This window comes from Rhinopithecus roxellana, chromosome 11, assembly GCF_007565055.1.
Source record: "Rhinopithecus roxellana isolate Shanxi Qingling chromosome 11, ASM756505v1, whole genome shotgun sequence".
Classification (NCBI taxonomy): domain Eukaryota; kingdom Metazoa; phylum Chordata; class Mammalia; order Primates; family Cercopithecidae; genus Rhinopithecus; species Rhinopithecus roxellana.
Genome location: NC_044559.1, coordinates 77,290,212 through 77,314,213, shown reverse-complemented (window position 1 = coordinate 77,314,213; position 24,002 = coordinate 77,290,212). Strand labels below are relative to the sequence as shown.

At 38.8% G+C, this 24,002-nt stretch overlaps 1 protein-coding gene across 14 annotated transcripts in view; it reads left to right on the top strand.

The window, feature by feature from the left end:
* Positions 1-2,847: 2,847 nt before the first annotated feature.
* Positions 2,848-24,002, top strand: part of ZNF518A (zinc finger protein 518A) — a 34,511-nt gene continuing 13,356 nt past the window's right edge. For 6 of the 14 annotated variants that reach the window (XM_030940284.1, XM_030940283.1, XM_030940281.1 and 3 more), the window contains exons 1-3: positions 2,848-2,966; positions 5,440-5,524; positions 6,436-6,501. The gene's annotated coding sequence lies outside the window, so the exon portion shown is untranslated. Of the gene's footprint in view, positions 2,967-3,127; positions 3,671-5,439; positions 5,525-6,435; positions 6,502-6,943; positions 7,006-15,692; positions 15,746-22,028; positions 22,177-24,002 lie in introns of those variants that run through there. The other 8 variants (XM_030940275.1, XM_030940278.1, XM_030940285.1 and 5 more) reach the window with 8 other exon arrangements.

Sequence of the window (24,002 nt, the reverse complement as noted above, 5' to 3'; positions counted from 1 at the left end):
AATTGAGAGGAAACTGTCAGGATGCCAACCTAAAGAAAAATCTTTCTCATCCTGTGTTACAGGATCTGAAATCTCATCTTTAGAATTGCTTTGTTGGATCATAAAATCTTTTAAATATTCAAGAAAATTCCATCGAATTGATGGTACTCCATGAGGAATCATGTCTTATTTATTGCTAGCAGTTTCTTGCACATAATAGGTAGTCAAGAAAATGTCTGCTTAATAAATATTAAATAACAAAATTGAAAAGAACATTGAGAAGAATAATACTTAAAGACCAACTAACACTTGTATGATAGATTGCCACAAGTAATTAAGCCATAATATCTTTGACCAAGATGTGTAACCACTGTATGTTGTATCACCCAGACTCTTCCTATCTCTTTTTTTTTTTTTTTTTTTTTTTTCCCAATTCTGGTTGCACTTGATTATATTGTTGGGGGTAGAGAACCTGGGCTTGAGTTCATAGATCAGCAAAAAGAAGAGAGGCATTTTTAAGAGACTCTTATTATCCAAATTAATATCATTTAATCTTTTGTTATCACAGTGCTTATGAGGTACCAACTTATCTATGTCTTAAAAGTATGTTTACATTGTTGTAAGAACAAATACAAGTTTGTTGGTATGATTTACAGGTGAGAATCCTTAGAGAGAGATGTATTTCCATTTATATATTATTTTTAGGAGAAAATTTCACTGTCTTAAAGTGAGCTGCTTTATGACAGTGTCCATGAATTGTATGTATATATTTTTTTATCCTTCCACCTCAGTCTCCTGAATCGCTGGGATTTTAGGCACAAGCCACTGCACCTGGCATCAGTTGTATATTGAAAAGCAGAAAGAGGTTTGTAATCAAGATGGAAACTTCATTACTATCACCACCATCGTCACTTTTATCATTTCCATTACACTCTTGGTGCAATGGCATTGAGTACTCTCTCCAATCTATCAAACAATATATAACATATTAGTTACACGTTGCACAGCTCTGAGAAACTCAGAGGTTAAATGCTATCACCTAGTAAACAGTAGTAAGGTCTTCGGAGGGATCAAATATTTAAAGCATTAATCAAATGCCCTATCCCCACTAACTATCCTTCTCAAGTAAAAAAGTATTCCAGAATCCTTTCCTAAGCTATGATTTAGCCCTCTCCCTTTTTCTTTTTCTCCCTTTTAATCATCTTCCCTTCCTTCTTGATTCACTCTCCTCTTTCCTTTCCTTTCCTCCCTCACTGTTTTTTTTTTTTCTTGCTAACCAATATGTTCAAAACCTGAAAGGAGATCAAGAGATAACTTTCAGGTTTTGAACATAGAGGTTAGCAAGAAAAAAGGTCACATGAATGGTGGAAGAGGTGAGATGAATGGTGGAGGAGAAAGGGGAAGAGATAAGGTAAGTCTGACTAACAATTTATTTTAACTTTCTCCAATTCTTCTGTAACATAAATGCAGGTTTGCAAGATTTTGTAGGTGAATGTATACGTAGAAGTAAAATAAAGTTATAATGTGAATACTGTTGGGGGGGGATGCAATATCCTAATCTGAAAAACAAAAACTACATCAAAACACAGAATAAACAACTCTACCCATTTTTCCAAACTAACATCGTTTTTTGTCATTAAAAGAAAAATCTTGTTCTCTCTTTCTGCTGTGATGTGTGTGCATGTCTGGCTTGCACGGAAATGAGGACCTGAAGAGAGACGGGGGATGTACGATGCAGCGTAAAATCCACTTTGTAAACATGTTCATCATTCCACAATGGCATCCCCTTTGGTATTTACAGAAGATTTCTCCTTGTGTGTTTTACACAAGCGTGAGTATGACTAATGTGAATTTCCGCTCATTTGCCTTTTCTAGGTGGAATTGTGCAGCCCAATAAACACAATAATAAAGAAGGCTTCCTAAAGACAAAGTGAGGATTTCTCAGTGTGCTTTTTATTAAAGGATGGAGAAAATCTTGCATTTGGCTACAGGTTGACATTTTCAAAAGCCTACTCTGAGACAATTATGTATCACACACATTTTTAAAGTTTTTAGAAAATTGTCAATGCCATACATGCTACTTAAGAAAACATGGAATAAAAAAAAAATGAAAAATCAGATCATAGTTTTGCTTTTAATTTATTGGTATATCCTTCTGCGCCAAGGTATTTTGTTGTTGCTTGAACGTTTGCCGCTACTTATTCCCTCCCACATTTTAAAAGGAAGATAATTTATGTAGAATTATGTAGAAAGTGAGGTATCAATTAATAGGTTGGATTTATAAAGAACAGAAGAGGAGCCATACTGGCCTTTGGGGTAAAGCCAACCATATTAACTGTCCAGCCCTGTTGTGAGGTAGAGGAAGTATTCGTTTGAGGGGGATGCGAGCCTCTCTCATTGTAAAGACAGTTTTTGATCAATTATTCAATATGTACATGTTTGAAGTTCAGTACGTCTTCTAGAACTACTGGCGACAGCTTCTTTCCTTGACATGGGCTACAATGGTTGCTAAAACCTGTGTGCCAGAAGCAAGGGGTGGGGAGGCGCCATTTGCTAAACCGGAACTGGTTAAAATCTCAGGGTGGAGACCATTCCCAGTCAGCAAAGGCTTGCGAAGTGCATACAGTCCCTGCTCCTGGTGTCTGCTCTGAAGAGCACAAAGTGGACGTTTGTCTGCCATTTCACTGGCAGTAGGATCAGCAGCTGCTGGTGAGCAAAGAGGTGGTAGTGAGTCACTGGAGTGGTGGGCGCCCGGGCAGCGCCCTACGTGGAAAGGTCAGCGGCGAACCCAGCTCCATGGCCTAGTCTCGTCAGACCGAGCGCGGACCCTGCCGGCTTCCGTTCTCTTCCGCTTGTCCCAGGTGCAGCGCAGATCCCTCCGCCGTAGCGTGCGCTCCTGGTAGCGCTGCGATCAGCTTTTCAGCAATACCCGGATGGAAGTGTAATGGCCGCCATCAGGGACTCGCAGGCAATGGGGACTACGACAGGTACTCCCTGTGAGCGGGACTGCCCAGACTTTTTAGGATGCCGGAACTTCTAGAGGGCCAACCAACAGGCAAACGGCGAGTTTGTGGACCGTCAGGGTCCCCCAAACAGGTCCAGGGATCCGCCTCTTGTGAGAGGAAGCGCAAGTTAAATAGTCCCGGCCATTCAGCGCTTCCGCCTAACTTGCCGCAAAGTTTTTCTGGAGAAGTCGGGGTTTTTTTGCCGAGCGCTTTTGCAGGCTGCTAGAGCTAACCCTTACTTTCTAAACCTGGGGTTGTTTTACGTCCGGGTTTTTTGAACTCTACACTCTCCTACATTCTAGGAGCTGGGTGGGAGTAGGGAACGGTGTGCCTCCGCGCTCCGCCGCGGGGCAGCCGAACCCCGGAGGAAGGGGCGGATCGGGCGCGGTGTTTGGGGCGAAGCTGGGCGCGCGGCGCTCGAAGCACTCACTCGGCGGGTTTCCTGGTTGGTGGAGACAGCAAGGGCACCCCGCAGACCGCACCCCTCGAGCTATAGGTCGCGGGCCCGACTCGACGGCGTCCCCATTGCTGGCCCAGCCTATGGTCATTGGGGGCCATTTCTTGCAGAGATGCCCAGCTCCCTGAAGCGCTCGCCCTCCTCCAGAGTTGGCCAAAGGTGCTCTTCCCCGCAGACCCTAACCACACCCAGTGGCAGATGGATTTCTTTGTAACTGGCTTTCTCACATGTAGGGTTCATTTTGCCTCTATTCTTTACATGGTGTCCTCTTTGTCAAGTAGACAGTCTCTTCCTAGGTGGCTGTGGTAATTGAAAAGTATATGGAGTGAATGTATATAAGGAAAAATGTTTTAACTCTTAAGCGGACCGATCAAACAGATGTAGCTTTAAAGTTTAGAATACAACAGTTAAGACTCAGTGTTCTTTTTAGGTTTAAATTTGATAGCAAGTAGTGTATATGAGCTGTTTGAGTGCAAACATTGTTGAGTATGTTGTCAAACGTCTAAAACAACCCTAGAAAAATAAAGTCAACGTTCAAGGAATTCATAAGAATGTTGGAATTTGTACAGTTGTCACAGTGATAAAACATGAAGACACCAAACTGTCAGGATAGGAATTCTATTAACTTGAAAATGTGCATGTTAGATCTAGTTACTGGTAATTATTGAATTGCTTTTTCTGCAGCAAGGGGTCTGATTTGAGTATACTCTAAGGTTGGTATCCTCAGATTTAATTTAAAACATTTAAATTGATTCAGTGGAATTTCCTAACGTTTTCAGAGTTTAACTGCAAATTTATAGAAATGCATTCACTACCTTTCAGCAAAATTCTCTTTTCTGAAATTTATAAAGAGACATTGCGTTCTTTTAACACTTTGAGGGTATTGGGATTTCCTGGGGAAGGTAAGCATAGTAAACAATGTTGATTTTTGCTATAAAAACTATAGATTAGATCATCCCTAGATACAGAAAATTGCCAACAAAAGGGGGAGGAGAATAAAATGTAGGTATGTTACACAACCAAATGTTTCCTGTTTGTTGCAGTGAAAATAAGTATAATGACCACTTAAAACGTTTTATATCTGGTTTTATGGAAGGACAAAAGACAGTGACCACAATGAACACCCACTATGTGCATTGATAATGTATGAACTTTTAAATGCTTCAGTTTTTTGCCATGGTCACACTTCGGATTCTGTTCTAGTCTCTCTGGTAATAGTATGCTGTAATCCCAGAAGTTTCTGTATTTTGAAACATTACAGAGGGACTGTACTTTAGCCTAAATCTATAATTTGACTTCGAGATATACTTTAAATGCCCTTTAAGTTTATTTTTATTGTTTGCTTTTCTGTATATAGTTGTTTAGAATTGTTCTCATTGAGGCGTTCTGACATTGCATACTTTAGAGCACTTAATACAACTTTTTTTTTTTTTTTAGTGATAGGAGACTTTAATCTTGCCGACATTCCTTCAGGTATGCTACTGAAGGTTTTGTGGCAAAGTGCTATAAGCAGAAGAAAAGGTTTTAACACAGTCTTGAAATTTTTGTTTATTGTCTGGTCCCAGGTGTGTAGGCTGTGAGTATTTCAATTCTGTATGGGGTATTGGCGTCTCATGGTGAGCAGTTTTCATGGCGTATTAGATACCAGAAATGAGTGTTAAGGGTTAGTATTGTGGTTGTAGGATAACTGAGTTGGAATCAGATCCAGATATTAGTTCTAGTTTTGTGACTTTGGGCAAGGCTCATTTTCTTTTTCTTGTAGTAAATGAAGATACTGAGTCAGATTGATTCTAGGCTTTAGATTGTGACTTTTGCAAATTTATGACATGTTATCACTGGGCATCAATGATATATGCTTAAGTGTAGGGAGGTTTTCTTAGTTTTGTGTGTGTGTGTGTGTGTGTTTTTAGATTTCTTTATACACCTTAAGTTGAATGTGACGTGTAATTGAACAGTTTTTGTAGTCAAAAGTTTTAAAATCTTGGTCTTCATTTCCAGATATCATCTCTTCTTTTGATCACTGTTCCTGATTGTGACATTGTGCAAGTGTTAAATTGTGTGCCTTTTGTTCCTGAAGAAAGAGGTATGGTAAAGATTGAACTACTGGAGTATATAGTCTATTAAGTAGTAAGTTAGTATGTTTTAATATTGGACTAAATAAAATAAAATACAGGTTAAGTATCCCAAATCCAAAAATCCAAAATGCAAAATTCTTTGAGTGCTGACATGATGGTCACAGGAAATGCTCTTTGGAACATTTTGGATTTTGAACTTTTGGATTTGAGGTGCTCAACTGGTATAATGCAAATATTCTAAAATCCTAAAAAAGAAAAAGAAAAAAAGAATGAAACCCTTCTGTTCCGAAGCATTTCGGATAATAGACCCTCAACCTGTAGTTTACGTATACATGAGTTTTCATAAGTTATGTAAGTTACAGTTGTATTTTATTTTTTGGCCAAAATAAAATACTTAAACATGGGTTTTCATTTTAATATAAGCAAAAAAGGTAATTTTTGGTTTCATAGTTTATTGCTTAACATTTTATTAGAGATCCAAATACAACTTTAACTGTATCATCCTTCTAAATAGAAAGGTGGCATTAAAGGCTTCTGGGTAATGAACAGTGGAGATAAAGGTGGCAGATAGATGTTTCAAAGCTGTATGAATGGCCAGAAGAGTGTGGTTGTGGTCTAGTAAGTGCAAAGCAATGTATCTAAAGAAAAGTTATCTCATATATGTTTATATTGTGACTAATAGCATCTTCATTATGAATCAGGAACGGGACTTGGGAATCACTATCGTGTTATGATTAGTTTCTTGAAGACAATCGTGAATGTCTGGGTGTAGAGAAAAAAGGAGGAAAAATATGCCAACAAATCTATGGTGTTATAAGGAAAACTTTGGAAATGTAGTGGAAAATATTGTACCCGTGTAAAAAAACATGTTTTTTCTACCCTCGAAACACAGATGTCTCTTACTGTTTGTGTTGGATAGGTCCTGGGATCTTTGAAATCCTAAGATTCTTGGATACTACAGTATCATAAAATTCCTCTAAATGCAGTAAGTATACACATAAGTATAACCATAAATTAGGAATAAGATTATTTATTTAACTACTGAAATAGCTATTGTATAGTATACCACCTTATATTATTGGTTTAATTATCATAACTGTGTTCTTCTCTGAACTTCACCAGCAAATGGATTTCTGTTCAGGGCCATTTTTTTACAAAGGCATGAATTTTTATTTTGTCAGAAAATAATGTACATTGAGTAGAGAGCCGTAGAGCTGAGTTGAGGATACCACGTTATCATTTATGTCATTAAGTAACTTTTTCCTGTATAACATTTGTTTGACTTCCTCCCATGAGATTCACATGGGTACTGTGTTATTCCTGAAGAGATAAAGTAATTCTGAACGCTAAGAATTTTCCTAAAGGTTGAGCATCCCAAATCTGAAGACCTGAAATTCAAAATACTCCAAAATCTGAAACTTTTTTAGTGCTGACATGAAGCTCAAAGGAAATCATCATTGGAACATTTTGGATTTTGGATATTCAGCCAGTAAGTAGTGTAAATATTCCAAAATCCTCAAAAATCTGAAATCTGAAACACTTCTAGTTCTAAGCTTTTTTGTTTTGTTTTGTTTTTTTGAGATGGAGTCTCACTCTGCCACCCAGGCTGGAGTGCAGTGGCGTGATCTTCTCGGCTGACGGCAACCTCTGCCTCCCGGGTGCAAGCAATTCTTCTGCCTCAGCCTCCCGAGTAGCTGGGACTACAGGAGCATGCCACTATGTCTGGCTAATTTTTTTTTGTATTTTTAGTAGAGACGAGTCTTCGCCATGTTGGGCAGGCTGGTCTCAAACTCCTGACCTCGAGTGATCTGTCTGCCTCGGCCTCCCAAAGCGCTGGGATTACAGGGGTGAGCCACTGAATTACAGGCATGAGCCACTGCTCCCGGCCTACTTCCAAGCATTTTGGTTAAGGAATATTCAGTTTGTACTATTTGAACCAAACTACTCAGAAAAAGTAATGTAATGAAGAATGAAAGCTTTAGTTGTAGTAAAGTAAATAAGAGACTGCTATGTGATGACTGACCAAAATGATTTGTATTAATTTATCTTGAAAAGTTGTGAGCAAAGTCTGACTAAAAATTTAAAGCTGTGACTGGTATGGCTGCATGAAACAAGTGTCAGAATATTAGAATGAAGGTACATGATGTGAAGTTTCAGAAAATTAAGTGGGCTTCACATAGGTGTCATTTCATGAGGAAAGTCAAATAATTTCAAAATGTAGTAAGCTTATCGTCAACTCCTGATTAAAATTGGTTTGTTGAAGGCTGTAGCTGGTAGAAGACATATCATATATTGTTTTTGTCAACTCAGTATCACTTCATTTAGGGAACCACTCCTCCCCTATTCTGAGTGGTTGGTGGGCTCTCCGTCAGTCTTACTGTCTTATAACCTGAGCTTGGTCATCCCTATTGCAACAGTGATTGCTGTTACTCATGCAGAACCAGTCAGAATCCTTTTTCAAAGTTTATAGGCGAATGCTAGGACAAAGGTAGTACCTTTTCTCTGAAATTGTTGATCTGGGAAGGTGCTGGTGACATTCTTTACCACGTGTATGAAAAGCACATCTGTGTAGTGGGAGAAAGTGATGCCATAAGGAGATGGGAGATGGATGGTGGTAGTGCCACTTTCAGTCTCAGGGAACATGGTAAGTGGTACCTACTTTTGATTTTGTGAGCTATCCTGGTGTCCTTCTCAGTCCTTGTGCCAGAATTCTATGTATAAATTGGTTTGAATTGGAGCAGAAAGTGTTCTGATGAATATATGGCCCTTATGAATTTAAGGTCTAAAGTTTCAGATTGATCAGTCACATCCTTCTGTAGTTTGCCACTTTCCTATACCTTATAAAAGGTTCCCTTTATTTATTCATCATTTGTGCATATGTTCAATCCACTTTCATTCAACCTACAGACATTTTTTAAGTGTCCATTATGTATGAGTATGTGCAACTGCATGGATAGGCAAGGATTATATGTACTAGACTGAGTGGATGGTGGATATATGACTTATTTTTTTTTTATTTCTGGTGCACAGATCAACAAGCATGTGTTGAGAATTATGACTGTGGTGCTTGGCATCTAAGTAATAACGTGAGAATAAGAATTCCTTGTCTTCTAGTTAAAGAGTTCATATTAATATATAGCAAACACAACAGAAAAAACAGATACATGAATGCACAATTGTATTTTAAGTCAATTTTGATGGGAAGGAAGTGAGCAGGTTGACCCATTTAGGAAGATTTTGTGAAGAATATATAACTTTAAATGTATTTCTAGTTATGAATGTGGCTTTGATAGGCACAGAGAATAACTGAAGAGAGGATGGAGTTAAAAATGATTATAGTCTGATCCAGGTTGGAGTGGAGATTGGTTTCACTATAACAGTATGTGTTCTTTGGAAATGAGGTAGTAGAAAATAAGGTGACTGTTTAAGGTAAATCTTTATATGAGGCCTTTGGAAAACCAAGCAGAAATTTTGGCTTTCTACTAAGATGGAGATTTCTTTGAAAAAATGTGTATATTTCTTTTCATATAATTTCATTTTTGTACGCTGAAATATAAAGTATGATGGAATACTGTAAAATTATTCATTATGGTGAAAACCTTTATTATATTCATCTGTCTTGAAGATTTTTTAAAAATAGCAAATAACTTGAAATGCCAATTTATAAATATGTATGTATAACCTTTCTCAAAAAGGGAAAGGTAAGAAGAAACAAATATATATAACATTTCTTCTTACCTTTCCCTTTTTGAGAGATCTCTTAGTAATAGTCAAAACCATACCCTATTCCTTATCAATAAAGCCAGTTTGAAATGAATGTAGCAATAGATGTAAAAACATTTAAAGGCTGGGGAGGTGGCTCATGCCTGTAGTCCCAGCACATTGAGCAGCTGAGCTGGGAGGATTGCTTGAACCCAGGAGTTTGAGACCAGCCAGGGCAACATAGTGAGACCCCATCTCTATTTAAAAAAAATGTTTTTAAAGATAAGGGACAAAATTAAAGTGATGATTGATTGCTCATAGAATGTTCATTTTGAGCTCCAGAAACTAGGAATGATGTAAAACTTATTGTTGGGTCATTGTCTCATTAAATGCTGTAGTTTCCTATGTCCTTGCCTACCTTCTTTCCTCATAGCCTCGCATCTGACTCTCAACTCAGTAACAGTTGGATTAATCCAGTTGGATTATTCCAAGGTTGGCAAGCTTTTTCTGTAAATGGCCAGATAGTAAATATTTTAGGCTTTGTGGGCCATATGGTTTCTGGTGCAACTATTGTAACACAAAAGAAGCCATAGGCAATATGTAAATGAGTGAGTGTGGCTGTATTCCAATGAAACTTAATTTACAGAAACAGGCAGCAGGCCAGATTTGGCCCGCAGGCTGTCATTTCATTCCACAGACTCTCTCAGTCACATCTGCGCACCTGCTAGCATCTTTATTTATCCTCCCCTCTAGTTACTATAGATGGATCATGTTTGCTCCTTTCTAAGTTCACCTCTTCAACTCGTTCACTAGATTTCGTCCCTTCTAACCTGAAGGACTTCGCTGCTGCGTTTCTTTCCTATCCTCCATCATCAATTTTTTTATTTTTACTAGATTATTTTAATAAGCATGCAGTCATACTGTAATTTCTCCCACCTTTAAAACACAAGAAATAAAATTAAACAAAACAAAACAACTCCTTTATCGTAAAACTCCTTGAAAGAGTTGTCTGCACTACATCACTACTTCCTCTCTTCCCATTTTGCCTTACATCCAAGCTTGTCAGCCTTTCTCCTCTATAACTCCACTGAAACTCTTCTAATCCATGGTACCAGTGATCTTCACATTAAGTCTAGTTAGTCATCTTCTTACTTGACAGAGTTGTTCAATCCCTTATCCAGGAAACATTTTCTTCATTTTGCTTTGATTTACCTTAAGTCTTATTGGTCTTTTCTTTCCTGTCTCACTTGCTGGTTCTTTTTAATCTCTTTCTGTTGAATGTGTTATAGAATCTTAAGGCTCAGGCCTTGGACTGCTCTTTTTGTTTATTTTCCCGGTGATTTCATCCTGCTCCAGGTACTTGAAAGTACATATGTACATATACGCACACCGATAACTCCCCAAATTTCATCATCCACCTAGCCCTGTGTAGTCTATATCCAGCCACACAGTCCACCTTTCCTCTTGGATGTCAAATAGACATCTCAAATGTTACATGCCTAAAATGGAACTTTTGGTATACTTTCCTACTACTTTAACAATCTTTTATATCTCGGTAAATAGCAATTCAGTTCTTTCCATTGCTGTCAGAACTTCTAGAGTTATCCTTGACATGTCGCTTTCAGAGAAAGCATGTCAGGATATCTTGTAGGTGCTAACTTCAAAATATATTCAATCTTACCATGCCTCATTAAACCAACCAAACCACCATCAACTCTTACTCGGATAATTGCACTGTATATTCTTTGTCTTTTCTCTTAATCCCTCCTGAATACTCTGTTCTTAGCATGGCAGCCCAAGTGATAGAAGTAATTCAACTCATGGTAATTCTCTGCCCACAATGCTCCAGTAGCTTCCTCTCTGATTCAGAATAAAACCAAAGCCTTTATAGTTTCTATCAGGGCCTGTTTCTGTCCCCTTGTTACTTCTCTGACCTCATCTTCTAGCTTTCCCTCTAATGCTTTCTGTTGTGGTCATACTGATTTTCTTGCTGTTCCCCAAATGTGTTAGGCACATTGCACACTCAGGGTCATGGCACTTACTGTTTTCTTTTCTTGGATTGTTGGCTTTCTCAGCTCCTTAAGATCTTGACTCCAAAAAGACCTTTTCAAGTGAGGGCTCCCTGACTTAATATTTAAAATTATAGCACTGATTCTGCCTTTCTATCTTTGCTTTATTTTTCTCTGTAGCAGTTGTTGCCTTTGAATATACATTATAATTTACTTGCTTTGCTTATTACCTAAATAATCAGTAAAATGTTATCTCCGTGAGGGGAGGGATTTTTGTCTTTTTTGTTTACTGCCATATTCCCAATGCTTAGAATGTAGATGTGGTGCTAGTTATAAGCCTGGTACCATCCCACATGCTGGTGATACAGTAAAGAACATTACAGATGTAGTTCTCAGTCCTTATGCAGCTTATATTCCAGTGGTAGAGATAGATAGAAAAGAAATTGGCAAATAAAATATTGCCAGAGATGTAAGATGTAAGTGTTACAAAAAAAAAATACAAAAGGATAAAGTGGCAAATAATTTTTTTTTTTTTTTTTGAGGAGGGGATGGTTTATAGGGAAGGGCCCTTCTGGGGTGGTGACATTTGACCTGAGACCTAAAAGATGAGAAGGATCTAGCCTTTTGAAGAATGGAAGAAAGCACATTTCAAGTAGGAAACAGCTGATGCAAAGGCCTGAGATAGGAAGGATAGGAAGAATATTTGAGGAGCTGAGAATCTGTGGCAGCTTGTTGGAGTATATGTACAGTGAGGAGAGTGATGTGAGATGAAGTTGAAGAAAAAGGCCCAAGACCAGATACTGCTGTTTCTTGCAGGCCTTTGTAAAGGGTTTAAATTTTAAGTGCCTTGTCGCTATAGACTGAATGTTTATGTCCCCCTTTGCCATCCTCAGATTGATATATTGAAACCTATTCTTCAGTGTGATGGCATTTGGAAGTGGGGCCTTTTTAAGAGGTGATTAGGTCATGAGGGCAGAGCCCTTAAGAATGGAATTAGTACTCTTATAAAAGAGACCCCAGAGAGCTCTATTTTGTCATGTGAGGACACAGTGAGAAGATGGCCCTCTGTGAACCAGGAAGTAGGCCCTCCCCAGACACCAAATCGCCAGTGCCTTGATCTTAGACTTTCTAGCCTTCAGAATTGTGAGAAATAAGTCACCCAGTCTATGGTACTCTGTTACAGCAGCCAGAAGAGAGTAAGACACTTGGGAAACCACCAAGGAGCTTTAAGCAGGGGAGCTTTGTGATCTATTTTATTTTAAGAAGAACATTAGCTCCTGTGTGGAGAGTGGACTCAGAGGAGGGTGGTAGACAAGGTGGAAGCATGGATGCCAGTTGTGAGGACTATTTTCATTCATGTTAGAAATGATGGTGGCCTGGACTAAGATGATGACAGTGGACAGGAAGAGAAGAAGGGAAATACAAGAGCTATTGTTTCTTTTTTGGTTTTTGTTTCTGTTTTTTCGAGATGGAGTTTTGCTCTTATTGCCCAGGCTGGAGTGCAATGGCGCGATCTTGGCTCACCGCAACCTCCACCTCCCAGGTTCAAGAGATTGTCCTGCCTCAACCTCCCGAGTAGCTGGGATTACAGGCATGCACCACCACACCTGGCTACTTTTGTGTTTTTAGTAGGGGCGGGGTTTCTCCATGTTGGTCAGGCTGGTCTCAAACTTGCAACCTCAGGTGACCCACCTGTCTCAGCCTCACAAAGTGCTAGGATAGGTGTGAACCACCTCACCCGGCCCAAGATCTGGTTTTGAGATAAGAGTTGACCGGGGTTGCTTATGGGTTAATGTGGGGAGTAAGGGATGGAGGAATCAAGGATGAATCTTGATTTCTGGCTCGTGAAAGTGTGTGGATTTTAGTGCTACATACTAAGATGTGGACATGCAGTTTCTAATCATGGAGGCAGGTGCTGTATAGACCTAGAGAAAAATTAAACCATTTATATTATTTAGTGAAGCTGAGCAGGAATGGATCACGTGATAACATGTTCTCCCAGCAAACAGCAGTACGTCTTTTGATTTTCTTCCCTCCCCTCGTGTATTCCAAATCAAAATCTGCCTATTCTAAATCACTGTCACAGCGAAATGACAAACAGAAGAAAAGAGCAAGAGATGAAAATAATCCCTTTCCTATACTGAATTCAATGGTGCTTATGTCACTTTGGACAAATTAGTTCAGATTTTTCTCCCAATTCCTACCTATTAAAAAGGTGATTTCTGCCAGAGTGTGGTGGCTCATGTCTGTAGTCTCAGCACTTTGGGAGGCTGAGGTGGGCAAATTGCTTGAGACCAGGAGTTCAAGACCAACCTGGGCAACATGGTGAAACCCCATCTCTAAAAAAAAAAAAAAAAAAGAAATTGGACAAATTAGCTTGGCATAGTGGTGCACACCTGTAGTCCCAGCTACTTGGGAGACTGAGGTGGGAGAATCAATTGAGCCCAGGAGGGCGAGGCTGTAGTGAGCCATAATTATGCCATTGCACTTCAGCCTAGGAGACAGAGTGAAAAAAAAGATGGGGGGTTGTGGGAGTGGTTTCTGACTCAGTGTGTTTTAAACCAAGTTCCAAATTATTGCAGCAAAAAAGTTTACATGCTCTTTGAAGTTTGCTATAAATTGATTTAATCTAAAATCATAGTCATATTTGATTTGAAAATGAGAGAATGAATCACTTAAAAATATATGGGTTAGGTACCTGTTTACCCAGTCTTCTGGTTTTTGTGAGGGAAAAACGAGAAATATTAAGTAAAACTTGCATTTAGGAAGCTTATAAATTATCTGGGGAGGTAAAACTTAAATAATGAAATTATGTAATAGTATAAAGCAGTTTGTAATAAATGGTGAGCACTGGCTACTCTTTAAGTGGATATTCAGAGAAAGGAGAGATTTAGTGTGTATTGTAGAAGGTTACATGTCCCTATAGGAAGCAGAATTTGAAAGGAAGTTTGAATAGTATTGAATTTAGATAGAGGGAAAGAGATGCCATGCCTGGTGACCGAAAATTATATGAACAGAACAAAGGTCAATAAAGGTGTATGTGTGGGTAAGCATCTTTTATATTGGGCACAGTGAGAAGTCATAGTTTCAGGGAGTAATAAAGACTAAGGTTTACCTGAACCAAGAACTGCTTCTGTATTTTAATTTTTAATTTTAAACTCCTTTATAATTGTATACCAATATCAACTGCATACCAGAATGGTATGTGACCCACAGATACACTAGAATTTTGAACATTTCTAGATCTGTATTTAATTAGTTTTGCATATTTAACCCTACATTTCTTTTTTTTTTTTCTTTCTTTTTTTTTTTCTTTTCTTTCTTTTTTTTTTTTTTTGGTGGGGGGGACATGGTCTAGCTCTTTTGGGCTGGAATGCAGTGGTGCTTGGCTTGCTGCAACCTCTGCCACCCAGGTTTAAGTGATCCTCCTACCTCAGCCTCCTGAGTAGCTGGGAATACAGGCACATGCCACCACACTTGCCTAATTTTTAAAATGCTTTTGTAGAGATGAGATCTCACTGTATTGCTCAGGCTGGTCTTGAACTCCTGGACTCAAGCAGTTCTCCCGCCTCTGCCTCCCAATGTGCTCGGATTATAGGCCTGAGCCACCGTGCCCAGCCTACATTTCTTTTTCCATGTTTAAGTTGTTCATTAAACCACAGTGATTTGGAAAGAGCTGGATTTGGTTATGTATGTGAACTGTATAAAACCATTTCTTGCACTCTCTTAAAATGTGATAGGCATTAGTCTTGCAGGTAAACTTTCGGAAAACTTAAAACAGGTACAAAAAAAGGTAAGCCCAAGATGTTTGTTTCAAGTAATGAATAGATAATAGTTATTTTGAGGGTACTAAAATAGATTCTGCTTTGAAAGTAATATTCTTAGGGGGATGTGTGTGTGTGTGTGTGTGTGTGTGTGTGTTTCTAGACTTCTTTTAGCAGAACCTTATATTTTTCAGTAAGCTTTTACTGTACATGCTGCTTTGGTTTTATCACCACTAATGTATTCATTCATATGACTGTTTTACCTGTATTTATCTGCAGAAAAAGGATTGAATGACTTAAGGAATGCAGTAGTTTTTTATGTGATGAGACAACTTACAGAGCTACATGCTGAGTCACGAATATAGCTAAGCTAAAACTAGAGTTTTCTAGTTTTCTTTGGTTTTTAAGCAACTTGAATATAGTTAAGTAGCACATAGATTCTTCCTTTTTAGACTCTGTAGAATGCCTTTGACTTTTAATTATCGTAGAAAGCAAATATAACTCTCTAGGAATGTTGCCTTTTGATGAACTCTTCATATCTTCCTTATCTTTGGTATTATACTTTGGGAATTATCTTTTAAAAGTCTTTCTGGACCCAATGTGTGATTTCTATTTTTTTTTCTTTTTTTTTTTTTTATTGCAACAGAATCTCACTGTCACTTGGGCTGGAGTGCAGTTGGCAGTTGGCTCACTGCCAACCTCTGCCGCCTGGGTTCAAGTGATTCTCGTGTCTCAGCCTCCTGCAGGATTACAGGTACCCACAACCATGCCCGTCTGTATTTTTAGTACAGATGGGGTTTCACCATGTTGACCAGGCTGTTCTTGAACTCCTAACCTCAGGTGATCCGCCCGCCTTGGCCCCGCAAAGTGCTGGGATAACAGGGGTGAGCCACTGTGCCCACCCGTGATTTCTGACCTATGTGTGTTAACGTTACTAGTTCCTTGGCTCCTCACTTTTTATTTGGGTTGTCACTCTAGTCATTTAATTTCCTCATTTCTATTTTTACTCTTTCTCCAGTTTATCTTGCTTTCTAGTACCCTTCTAATATTTCTAATGTACATCTTTTATAACTTTTTTCTGTTCATAAATTGACAATTGCTTCTGTTAATCTTTCATTTCCAATTCAGATCTGTCCTCTGTAGTCTGTTCTCACTTAACCTCCCCATCGTGCATTCTCTTTTTGATCTAGACCCTGTGGTACCTTGGGAGAAAAATAGTTTTCTTTCATTGTTTCTTTCTTCTGTTCTTCTGGTTTAGATTGCCTTTGCTCCTTTCTTACATGTTTAAGTCCTGCTACTCTTTAAAGGGTTCTCACAAAACCTACCTTTCTATGAAGTAAACACAGTCATCATTGATATGTCAACTTTTTGTATTAAGTAAGAAGCCTTTGATTACAAGCAGTAGAAACCAATGTGAGCTAGCTTATGTTGAAAGCGGAAATTATTTTAAGGATACAGAATTTCCTGGAATTCAGGAGTAGGAATATATAGGCAGACCTCATAAAGGCTTGTGGTGGTGACATTGCCCTCTTGGTTTCAGTCAGGGTTCTTAGGAGAGCTGATTATTTTTCTCCTATTGATTTGGTTTTCTGGTTTGTTTTTTGCTATGCCATGCTGTCATTTCTTAAAAAAAAAATTAAACTATTGTCAGTAGTTTGGAGGATACCCTTCTGCAGATCTGTGCTTATATACACGTATGCTTATAAGATCTTTCTTCTTAGCATGAAAATGACATGAAAATGAGGATCATTTCTCCTACTTTAAAAATGTATTCTGTGCCTCAGTCTGCAGCTTCCTTCGTTGTTGTTTTTTTAGACAGGGTCTCGCTCTGTCACCTAGGCTGGAGTGCAGTGGCATGATCATGGCTCACTGCAGCCTTGACCTCCCAAGCTCAAGCAATGCTTCCACCTCAGCCTCCCAAATAGCTGGGACTACAGGCGCATGCCACCACGCTTAGCTAATTTTTGTATTTTTTGTAGAAATGGGGTTTCGCCATGTTTCCCAGGCTGGTCTTGAACTCCTGAACTCAAACCATCCACCCACCTTGGCTTCCCAAAGTGCTAGGATTATAGGCATGAGTCACCATGCACAGCCTACATCTTCTTTTCAAAATTTAAAAAAAAAATTACATAGAATAAATATTGTTTGAAGTCAATTCAGTACACATACTTCTTTCTGTATAATTTCATGTGGATGTTCCGTTATTTTATAATTTTCCTATTCCTGGGCATTTAAGTGATACTGGTATATATATATTTATATGTTACGCTTTTTAGGGGGTAGGATATTCTTAAAAGTGAGGTTTTTGTGAGTATACAAAATTGAGTATTATCAAGGAAAATATAAATTACCAAAGTGACTCAAGCAGTAGAAAGTCTAAAGAGCCCAGAAACCATAGAAGAACTTGCAAAGGGTGTAAGGTCTAAAAAGCTGAAGTGTTACTAGTTCCATATGGTGTTCTTAGTGCAGTCTGTATAATTTTAAGGAAAGAACAAAAATTAAACTGTGGTCAGTAGTTTGGTTAGTGAACTGTTTCAGAGCAGATGAAATAGTGGTAAGTGCTGCAATCCATTTTACGAACCCTCTGTAATACCACTGCCAAAACTGTTATAGATAGCAAAAAAAGAAAAAAAAGTCTAAATAACATTTTGTCAGATGAAATTCAGCACTTTATTAATATGCTGCATATTGCAAAAATAGCTCATTATAGTTGCTCTTCATTTCTTTGTATAGCATACAGAAAGAAATATATAGGCAAAATTAAGTGGGTGTTAAAATTTTTAGTATTTCTTTTAACAGTATCAAGATCAGGAACCATATTGTGAGTTGATCAGGAACCATATTGTGAGTTGAATATCGTTTGTTTTTATATAAAATACACATATCTTTTTATTTTTTTATTTTTTTGTTGAGATGGAGTCCCGCTCTGTTGCCCACACTGGAATGCAGTGGCACGATCTCAGCAACCTCCATCTCCTGGGTTCAAGCGATTCTCCTGTCTCAGCCTCCCGAGTAGCTGGGATTACAGGCATGGGCCACCACACCCAGCTGATTTTTGTATTTTTAGTAGAGATGGGGTTTCACCATGTTGGTCAGGCTGGTCTTGAACTCCTGATCTCAGGTGATCTTCCCACCTTGGCCTCCCAAAGTGTTGGGATTACAGGTGTCAGCCACTGCTCCCAACCACATCTTTTTATTTATGTAACAACACTGCATACATAACTGCTATTCTGGTTGTATTAATTCCGATTACTTTTTAGGTAGCCTCATTCCTCACAAATTAATTGTTAAACAAACTAAAAGCACAGCATGAATTTATATAACATGAGTGAAATTTAGTAACATAATTCATCATTTTCTTGAGTGTTTACCATTAACTTTGACGCTGGTGTTAAAGTGTTCTCTGCACTGATATGAGTGGGTATGTGTGTGTTGATATGGGGAACACAGAATTGAATGATACCTATATTGTTTTGATCTCTTCTTCATCTTTAGTGTCAACATTCTCCTATTTTATATTGGCAGCAAGTATATAATTTTGAGTTTGTTCAAGAAAAACTCAGTTGGTTTACCACAGAAGTCACTTGCTTTGTTTGAGAATTTCAAAATTATCATGGCTTCATGCCACTTTATTTCATAAAGTTTCATAAAATTGCAGTCTAGAGGCAAAAAGATTGCTGTTTTCACAACATCCAAATGTAAGTTGTTTGCTTGTGCTATCATAAGGTAGTATGCCAGTGTGGAGGCCCTGGTGATCTAAGACAGCATTTTATGAAACACTGACCTAAGAGTAACCAGTGATCACTAGGAACATTTTTGTATGTGTGTTCTTCTTGACTTTTTACTTTTTACACATTTGTTTATCCATTCTGTATCCATCTATCAGCATTTGAACAAATTAAACTCTATTATGTCTATTGTTAATTTTTTCTTCACTTAAGGTATGTTACATATCATCATGTTAATAAATGTGAGTTTACAGTATTGATTTTTAGGTTGCATAATATTCCCTTAAAATACCATACTTGATTTAATCATTATTTATTGGTGGACACTTATTTTTAATTTTGTGATTTTATAAACAATAGCACAAATAATATTTCTGATTATTAGCTTTAGGATGCATTTCTAGAAGTGAATCAAAAGTTGTATGCCTTTTCCCCCAGACTTTTTATGTATGTATTGCAAACTGTTCTTTATAAAGGTCATGCCAGTTTTATCTCCATCATTAGTATATCATTGTGCCTTTTTTCCCTCACTGACCAACACTAGGTATTACAAATATGTAACATCTTTTGCAGTCTGATTGGCAGAAGTTTTCTCATTTTTTGTTTTGAATTCTAGTGAAGTTGGGCATGTTTTCACTTATATTCCTCTGTGACTTTCTTCTTTGGGTCTTTTGCCCAGTTTGTAACTTGTTTTTATTTTTATTATGAAATGTGTTTATGTACAAAATGCACACTGTGTATATGGTTTAAAGATAAATATCTGCATACCAACTGTTTGAGAAACAGAAGCTCCTTTCCTCTACCCTCATTGTATTCTCTCTGGTCATATCCTCCTCTCTGCTCCTAACCAGTATGAAACTACCATTCTAACTTTTGGTATTTTGATGACTATAAACACCAAATTGTTTAGTTTTGAAAATTTGGTAGCAAGCCTAAATCTGGCTGTACAGTGAAAGGGTAACAGTGCCGCTAGTAGATGAAGGCTCCCAGGAGAAGTTAAGGTAACAGCATACCTAGATCACAGTCTGGTTTTAGCTTCCCTAGAATTTACCAGAGCCGCTTTTGGGGAAGTCTAGGTAAGTCATGAGTGAATCCTAGCAACCTTAGGGCTCACTGTAATCAGAGAATCTGGCAGGCCCAGAGTATAGACCAGATAGTGGATGTCTGAGAGAGGCTGCTCTGTAATTTCGGTTTCTAAGCTCACCATGCAGTTGATCTGGATATAAAGGTATGGAGGGAAAAGCAGGAATATGATGAGTTTATGTCAATACAAGCCAAATACAGATAAGAATCTGGGCCAGGCTCACCTGGGGATTCTGTCCAATGGTTGAAAAGATGGTACAGTGTCAGTGATGTTTTTGGCGATGGAAGTCCTCAGTGTGTCTTTTGGTGTCCAAGATGTCTTGTCTTTGGACTGACAGGAGCATGTGATCTGTGGTCCAACTGTTTGTTATCCTGGTATTTCCCTTTACCATCATCTTGGGGATATTATCTACTTCTCTCTCTTCCATTTGATCCCACAATGCATATATTTCATGTCTTTCTCTCTCTTGGTTTATTCTTTCATTTTGGTGGAGTATATCTTATAGTAACAACTTGGGGGAGGATGTCTGGCAGGTAAATTTTGAGATTTTGCATGTCTTCATTTTACCCTTTTACTTAGACCCTTGGCAAAATGTAAAATTCTCGGTTGAAACTTTATGCCAGAATTCGAAGGTATTGCCCCTTTGTCTTTGTCCATCTGTTATTTTTGTTATTGTTGTTATTTGATTTCTGATTTGTTTTCTGACCTTTTTTGTTTCTTTTTAGAAACTGGATTTTGCCTCTACTGTTACGAATCTTTGCAATGATATGCCTTCGTACTTTACACTGAGCACCTGAAAATGTCCATTTGGTGGACATTTTCATCCAGGAAACTGCTTTCCTACAGCTCAGTACTTTAAAAAGTTATTTTATTGATGATTTCCTTCCTCTTTTTCTTTGTACTCTCTTCCTGCCCTCCTGTTAGTCAAATGTTAGACCTCCTAGATTGCTCCTCTAACTTTCTTACCTTGTTTCTCCTGTTTTTCATCTCTGTGTTTGTTTTTTTCTGAGAAGTTATTTCACCTTTACCTTACAGCCCTTCCATTGCCCCTTTTTGCTTCTTTATGTTTTCTTATTTCTTAGAGTTCTTTTTGTTCTTTTGATGTTCCCTTTTTGTGGCATCCTGTTCTTATTTCTTATATCCCTGGAAAGCAATGAATTTTTAAAAATGTATTGTCTTGGCCGGGCACAGTGGCTCACACCTGTAATCCCAGCACTTTAGGAGGCTGAGGCGGGTGGATCACCTGAGGTCGGGAGTTCGAGACCAGCCTGACCAACATGGAGAAACCCCGTCTCTACTAAAAATACGAAATTAGCTGAGCGTGGTGGCCCATGCCTGTAATCCCAGCTCCTAGGGAGGCTGAGGCAGGAGAATTGCTTGAACCCGGGAGGCAGAGGTTGCAGTGAGCCAAGATCGTGCCATTGCACTCCAGCCTGGGCAACAAGAGTGAAACTCCGTCTAAAAAAAAAAAAAAATTGTCTTAATACATAGTCTCAGTTTCTAACAAATTACTTTTTAAAATTTATTTGGTCTGGATCTTGAACTAATATTAGAGGGTTTTCTCAGCTATCCGGTAATCCTTGGCTGTCTGCTTGTGTCTCAGAAGCTCCTGGAAAGCCCAGTCTGAACCCATAGAAGGGTTTGTAACACAAGGTTTTGATTCCCACTGTGGGGAGCTCTTTGGACTGGGCCAGGCACCAGAATCTGGCCCAGTGCTTCTCCAACTGGTGAAGCTCCAGGATTTTTTTTCCTTTTTTTTCTTTTTGAGACAGAGTCTCACTCTGTCACCCAGCCTGGAGTGCAGTGATGCAATCTCAGCTCACTGCAAGCTCCGCCTCCCGGGTTCACACCATTCTCCTGCCTCAGCCTCCCAAGTAGCTAGGGCTACAGGAGCCCGCCACCACGCCTGGCTAATTTTTTGTATTTTTAGTAGAGACGGGGTTTCACCATGTTAGCCAGGATGGTCTCGATCTCCTGACCTCATGATCTGTCTGCCTTTGCCTCCCAGAGTGCTGGGATTACAGGCGTGAGCCACCGCGCCTGGTCTGATTTTTTTTTTTTCCTTTTGCCTCTCAGTCTATTACAGCTGATAGTTTTAAAGCATAATAAAAATAAATTGCCAGAATAATGAAATTTTAAAAATGAAGACATATAAAACACAAGTATGTATTTTTATTATTAGATTTAACAGATAATAACCCTAACTCTGAAAATTTGTGTAATAGGTTATAAATGTTTATTTTCGGTTTCGGTACTTACCTTGTCATGGACTGGTGACAGATGGCTTATGGACCATCAGCAGACCATAGTTTAAGGAGCATTGTTGTCGCCTAGGAGCCAACCTAGAAGCAGAAAAAAAAAAGGGGATATGAGGTGAGGGTTTGTGTCTCATGTATGTGGTGATTTAATCCTCTTGGTTTTGGTGTAGTGCCTACTCTCTCACCTGTGCCTGGTCTCCCCGAAAACAAAGATTCTGTTTTACCCACTGTAGAGAGTAAGCCTCTAGACTTCCGTAGTGGGGAAGCAACAGTAACTGATAGCTTGATAGAGTGAGGAAGAGAATCTTAGCATCTAACTAAAAGTCAACCAGCTTTCTCCAAATTTCTGTTTTAGCCTCCCCCTCACTCCTTCCTCCCATTTCATAGTTGCTTGGTGCTGCCAGTTCTTAGGCCTCGTAAAGATTCAGAATGTAAAATGTGTTAGTTGCTAGCTTTCCCAACTGTCTGCAAGGTCATTTATGTGCTTTTCAGTATCCAAAAGTTTGTTGCTATTGTTTCCTCTTCTGTTTTCCGTTGTGAATTTTGCTGTAAGGGATTCTAAATATTTGTTGTCGCAAGTGTTCTTTTTCTCCAGTCTTTTCTGCTTTCTTAACTATATTAATAACAATGTTTATATTCATTTCTGTGTTGTAGGTTATATTGTTCACAGATATTTCTTGTATATTAGTTTTTTTGAGTTTTCTTTGTGATTTAAATTTGAATTTGCTGAAGTATTTACTCAAAACTTTTTTCCTTAAAGAGTACATATGTAGTATATTTTCTGAATCTTTGCATATCTAAAATTGTGCTTTTCCCTCACATATGGGAACTTTTCTGGATGTGAAATTAATCTTGGGTTATCTCAGAACTTTATATAAATATTATTCCATTTTCTTCTCGAGTTTAGAGTTGTGAATAAAATGTCTGATTAATATTGGTGTTTGGGCTGGGTGTGGCGGCTCACACCTGTGATCCCAGCACTTTGGGAGGCCAAGGCAGGTGGATCATGAGTTCAGGAGATTGAGACCATCCTGGCTAACATGGTGAAACCCCATCTCTGCTAAAAATACAAAAAAAAAATTAGCCGGGCGTGGTGGTGGGTGTCTGTAGTCCCAGCTACTTGGGAGGCTGAGGCAGGAGAATGGCGTGAACCTGGGAGGTGGAGCTTGCAGTGAGCCGAGACTGCGCCACTGCACTCCAGCTTGGGCCACAGAGCAAGGCTCAGTCTCAAAAAAAATAAAAATAAAAATAAATTAAAAAATTGATATCTGATTAAAGGTGGTGTTGCTGATGAAAAATCCCTTTTTTTAGGTGACTATCACCACCTTTTTGGATAGCGTTTCATTTTTATCTTTTAAGCTAGAAATTTTTACAAGAATAAGTTGTAGATTCTGAGCTTTATATTCTCCTTCTACCTTGTAATCTTGCCTGGTATTTGGAGAGCCTTTGATTTTAAAAATCGGGCGCGGTGGCTCAAGCCTGTAATCCAAGCACTTTGGGAGGCCGAGACGGGCGGATCACGAGGTCAGGAGCTCGAGACCATCCTGGCTAACACGGTGAAACCCTGTCTCTACTGAAAAATACAAAAGAAAACTAGCCGGGCGAGGTGGCGGGCACCTGTAGTCCCAGCTACTCTGGAGGCTGAGGCAGGAGAATAGCGTGAACCCGGGAGGCGGAGCTTGCAGTGAGCTGAGATCCGGCCACTGCACTCCAGCCTGAGCGACAGAGCAAGACTCCGTCTCAAAAAAAAAATTTAGGTCTTATTGAAAACAAACAAAAACCTAGGTACAATTTTTTCTCATTTTCAAAATCATTATTCCTCGCGCATCTACTTTGTTCTCTCTTTTATGACAGTCAATACGCTCTTTTTTTTTTGAGATGGTGTCTCGCTCTGTCGCCCAGGCTGGAGTGCAGTGGCCGGATCTCAGCTCACTGCAAGCT